Raw genomic sequence first — 5892 nt, 5'->3', positions numbered from 1 at the left:
ACCTCCTGCAGTTGCTGTAAATCCAGTAAATCAGAATCCTTATCCTCGTACTATGTATGATTATGCTAAACCTACTTTAACAGGAACTGAATCGAGTATAGTTAGACCTACTATTGTTGCAAATAATTTTGAACTGAAGCCAAACACGATTCAAATGATACAACAGTTTGTTCAAGTTGATGGTTTGCAGGACGAGGATCCAAACACTCATTTAACAAAATTTCTGGAATTTTACGACACATTTAAGATCAATGACGTTTCTGACGAGGCCATTCGCCTTCGGCTGTTTCCCTTTTCATTACGGAATAAGGCTAAACAGTGGTTGAACTCGTTACCACGAGGGTCAATCACTACTTGGAAGCAAATGACCGAAAAAATTTTACTTAAATATTTTTCGTCGGCTAAAATGACTAAGTTGAGGAATGATATCTCTTCTTTTGTGCAGATGGATTTAGAAACACTTTATGATGCATAGGAGAGATACAATGACTTATTGAGAAGGTGCCCTCACCATGGGTTACCTCTATGGTTACAGGATCAAACCTTCCACAACGGTTTAAATCCTTCAACTAGATAGATGATCGATGCACCTGTCGATGGAACTATAAATAATAAAACAGGTGAAGATGCTTATGAATTTATAGAGAAAATGTCATTGAATAATTATCAATAGTAAGTTATGCGGACAAAGCCAACAAAAATAGCTGGTGTTTTCAACTTCGATGCGGTCACTATGCTATCTAATCAGGTAGAGCTTTTGAGTAAAAAGATTGACGATTTGTATAGTTCTACCCAGGTACATCTAGTAATGAGGTGTGATTCAAATGAAGGAGGGGTGCATAGCACAAAATATCCATTCTATAACCTAAGCATAGAGAGCGATCAAGTCAACTATATAGGTACCAATTTTAGACTTCAAAATAACCCCTATAATAACAATTATAATGCAGGTTGGAGGAACCTTCCCAATTTCTCGTGGGGTGGTCAAGGAAACCAAAGACAACAACCCTCTCCAAGCTCTCATCCAACTTACCAGCAAGAGAAAAAATCGAACTTTAAAGAGATGCTTACAAAGTTCATCTCGGTGTTAGAAACACGCTTCTAAAACACTGAAATCGCGCTTAAGAATCAGCAAGTGTCGATTCAAGGGCTCGAAATTCAAATAGGTCAGCTTGCTAAGCTGATCTCAGAACAACCACAAGGTAGCTTACCTAGCAACACCGAGACTAACCCAAGAGAGCAGCTTCATACGATTACTGTTCAATATGAAGAAGGGTTAGCTGAACCTAAATCTGAAACGAGTCAAGAAGCTATGGTAAGCAAGGGTAAGGTTGAGCTAAGCTACAATGAACCAAAATCGGTAAGTAAAGAGTACACACCTCGCCTGCCATACCTTAGTGTGACAAGGAAAGACCACACAGACGAACAATTCGGTAAATTCCTTAAACTACTTAAAAAATTACATATTAACTTACCATTTATTGAAGCTCTTTCGTAGATGCCAAACGCAGTTAAATTTTTAAAGGAGATCCTTAGCAAACAAACGAAAGTTAGATGAGTCATCTCATGTGGAGGTAAATGAAGTCTGCTCAGCTATTCTACAAAACAAGCTACCCAACAAGTTGAAAGATCCAGGGAGTTTTACGATTCCTTGTTTATTTGGTAGTTTGAATGTTAACAATGCTCTAGCTGATTTAGGGGTAAGTATTAATGTTATGCCTTATAAATTGTTTAAACAACTAGGTCTTGGGAAACCCAAACAAACTAGGATGAACGTTCAATTGGCTGATAAAACCATTAACTTTCCTAAGGGTATAATTGAAGATGTGCTTGTTAAAATCGACAAATTTATATTTCCAGTAGACTTTGTTATTTTAGACGTGGATGAGGATAGTGACATTCCTTTAATTTTAGGACGACCATTATTAGCAACTGCTAGGACTGTTATTGATGTCGGTACAGGTGAGTTAATACTTCGGGTAGGCGATGACATGATTAAACTCCAAGCTCATGATTCTGTCAGAAAGACTAGTGATAGAGATGATTACACAAGTTCTTTTAATGTGAGTAACCTTGTTGTTCATCCCTCTTTACAAAAAAAACTTTTGAGAAGTACAAATGAGCCACGTTCCAGTCCATGTATGACAAGACTATCCATGAAGAGCAAAGGCTACAGATCGAGGAACTTGATGAATAGCGAACACAGACTAAGGAGAAACCGAGAATACACGATGAATCAAGGCAGTGCCATGACAAACTTAAAGGTAAATAGAATCAACTTAAGGTTGGAGACAAAGTACTGCTAGATGAAGCAGACCCTCGTGTTGCCACTTCTGAACCTAATAGAGCAATCCCTTTTGCGGTGCTCAACGTTTTCCCATACGGTACAGTCGATGTAACTCATTCTAAATTTCACACTTTTAAGGTAAATAGTACTCGTCTAAAACCTTATTTTGATAAGATTGATAGCAAGAATGAGAAGTTCCAACTCCTCGACCCATTATGACCAGGAAAATAAGAGGTAAAGTCGAGCTTAGACTCTAAATAAGCGCTTCTTTAGAGGCAACCCGAGCACTAACACCACTAACTAGTTTATTTTATCTATTTTTCATATTTTAATACAGGTACAATGACCCACACGGCCACACGGCCAGGACACACGAGTGTGTCCTTGGCCATATAAAAACAGGGCTAAAATTTCCCAAAAATCAACATAACACTGCCATAAACTTGAGCCACACGGCCGTATGAAGCACACAGCCAGGACACATGGGCGTGTCCTTGGTCGTGTGAAACTTGGAGCTTACCTTTTCGAATTTTAAACAAGTTAGAGAGCCACATAGGAAAGGCCCACGGCCGTGTACGAGACACGGCCGGACAACACGGACGTGTGGGCGAGCCACACGGGCATGGGAGAAGCGAAGGACATAGCACACAGCTGTGCGACACGGTTGTGTGAACTACACGACCTGGACACACAGGCTTGTCCTTGGCCGTGTGATGAGTAGGCCATTATTTTCCTCGACGAACACGAGCTTAAATTAAAAAAACACGGGCGTGTGACACGATCGTGTGACGTAACACGGACCGTTACATGACCGTGTCACCTTAAAAATCCTAACCCCTAGTTTCTTTTTCATCTTTTGTCTTCTTCACTCAAAATTAACCTTAGCCACCCTTCTCTTTCCCCCTACTCTGGCCACCGTCACCCACCGCTGGTCGCCCCCTTTTCCCCTTCCCCCTCTCATCTTCTTTTTTCTAGCTTTCTCTCATCTCCTCTTTCACCCATCATTTCATCCCTTTTCTTTCCCTTTCCCTCTTCTTTTTCCCCCTACCAACACGGCTACTAGCCCGTCCCCTTCGCCCCAACAGCAGCCTCCCTTGTCGCACGACCCTCACCCCGTCGCACAACTCCTCCCACTATTCGATCGCCATTCACCGACAACCTTAAACTACAACCATCGGTTACATGTTATTCTTATTCTATTTTTATTATTATTAGTATTCTTAATTTTATTACTCTCCATTTTTTTAATTAATATTAGATTATTCATGCATTTAGTAAAGTTTTATTTAGATACTGTGATATTTAGCTACTCTTGATTATTTGGCTCTTGAATATTGCTTCTTCATAACAATTCTGGCCATTTTCTATTTCACTTTTCATTCAGTAATGTTATTTACTTCCGTTGTTTTAGTAGATAAAATTTCTCATCTCTTTCTTACCAGTCTTGCTTCTCCATTTTTATTCGTGATTACTATTAGTTCTATTTACTCTTACTTGATTTTTGTTCGATAAATTGCATCTTGATTATTATTTTTATTATGATTTTGTCCAAAGTGTTGAGCTGAACTAGGTTGCTTAAATATGAACTTGCTTATTGTGTTGATTCGTTAAATTGATTCATTGATACAATCTTTTACCACTTGTAGATCTATTATGACAAACACACGAGGCAAGAAAACTATCGTCCCAGCTTCGAAAAAATAGAAGGGTCCTGGCACAACCTCCTCGAGTGTCTTGACCGAAGCTCGTCACCCTCTGCTTTAATTTTTGTCAGGCCCACAGGACGACTTATTCTAGCTCCTCCGTGCACGATCATTGGGAGTAGGCTACTGCATAGATTGGACCGCCTTGGAGTAGGTCCATCTTGCCCACCTTGATTGATTCCATCTCGCCACTGCCCTGTGGGATCTATTCTTTGCGATTATCGAGCCCACCTATTCGGAGCTTACCTTGGAGTTTCGCACTACTTTTTATCTACAGCATGTGATGAATACCTATGACAAGGTCGGTACTATCACTTTTAAACTGGGTAGACTCCTAAGACACATGATTGTATCAGAGTTTGGAGCTGCTTTGGGCCTGTACATAGCGGAGTTTATGGCTTCCGAGATTTTTTTACATCTTTACTGTCACACACACCACTCGCCCTCCTGTTGTTGGACCGACCTTACGGCGAGTACTGTTCCCTATGACGCAAGTTGCTTAAAGGGAACTTCTCTTCCCCCAATACTATGCTACATCCATGCCATATTGGCTCACATCTTGACTGGGAGAAGAGAGAGCACCGGCATCATTAGATGCTTACTTCTTATAGAGCATGGCGATTGGTCATGTATTTGATTTGGCATACTTTATTGCCCTTGCTTTTCGCCACCAGACAGACCGCCATAGGAGGGGCCCCATCTGCCTTGGCCGCTTCGTGACTCACCTCGCTCGACACTTCATCCTCTTCAACAATCCAGAGATGTTATCGACACTCACACTAGTAGGCTAGATGTCTCCTTAGGGAATTTCTAGTATGATTCGCATGAGGATGATAGAGCGACACTGTGGTTTCGACCCTCTTCAGTACAGACTCATCCACTCTGATGACCAGGATGAGTTAGAGGACTTCACTGATGATGTTCCTCCCTATCACAAAGACCCACCACAGTCTCCACTATCGAGTCATCTACATACTCCCTCCTATGCTAACTCTCAAGGAGTGTCCTATGAGGAGTTCATGAGTTTCTGTCAGTATTGTACTGAGTGGTTTGACAGTCTTGATGCGACTTTGCAACAGATCTGTCAGCATTTACATATTACTCCTCTAGCACCGACGACACTCACATCTGATGATGAGGACCATTGAGTCTATTTATTTTTATGTTTATTTTTATTTTTATTTTTCTTTTATTTTATTTTCCTCTTTTGAACTTTATTTTAATTATTATGGTTGTTTCTTAACGAGTAACCCTTTAATTCTCTTCACAGTTGTGTTTATTTTCTTATTAGTAACTCAGAATCATGCCTTTCATTTGCTCTATATACAATTTTTGCTTTCACTATTTCAAGAATTTCATCCAAAAATTTAGGGTAGTTTCGCTTGTTTCCCTCTTTTATGATATTATGCTTATATTGTTCTTATCTTTCCTTGTACATTGAGGACAATGTACATCTTAAGTGTGGGGAGGTTAATCATATCACTATCAGAAAATCCCTGAATTTTGTCTTGTTCTTAAGTACTTTTCTCATATTACTATTAGAATGAATTTTGATTGACTTATTATTTTTATTTATATATTTTGGATTAAATCATAGGTAATTGTGCATTGATTGTTTAAACTTTAAGATATTAGAGAATCAAGCATGATAAGTTGATTTTTGAGAATTAAAAATTTTTAGGTTGTTTCCCCAAATTTAGGTATTATCTTGAAGTTTGAAATTCACAGGATTGACATCAAAAGCCAGAATTTTTGTGAGATTTTGAGCCTTTAGAGCATATATTCTTGCTCACTTTTATTGTTGCTTATGAGTAAGTCAATACTGATTTGTTATTCTAGAACTTGCTTCGATTATACATATTGAGACCACACCTGTTATTTGATATACTGAGATGATAAAGG

At 39.2% G+C, this 5892-nt stretch overlaps 1 non-coding gene across 1 annotated transcript; it reads right to left on the bottom strand.

Moving 5' to 3' along the window:
- Positions 1–412: 412 nt before the first annotated feature.
- Positions 413–519, bottom strand: LOC121204058 (small nucleolar RNA R71). Its single transcript, XR_005898986.1, has one exon. It is a non-coding gene; the product is annotated as a small nucleolar RNA R71 (small nucleolar RNA).
- Between the last annotated feature and the right edge of the window lie 5373 nt (positions 520–5892).

This window comes from Gossypium hirsutum, chromosome A07 (assembly GCF_007990345.1).
Source record: "Gossypium hirsutum isolate 1008001.06 chromosome A07, Gossypium_hirsutum_v2.1, whole genome shotgun sequence".
NCBI lineage: Eukaryota > Viridiplantae > Streptophyta > Magnoliopsida > Malvales > Malvaceae > Gossypium > Gossypium hirsutum.
This window is presented reverse-complemented; position numbering and strand designations above follow the sequence as displayed.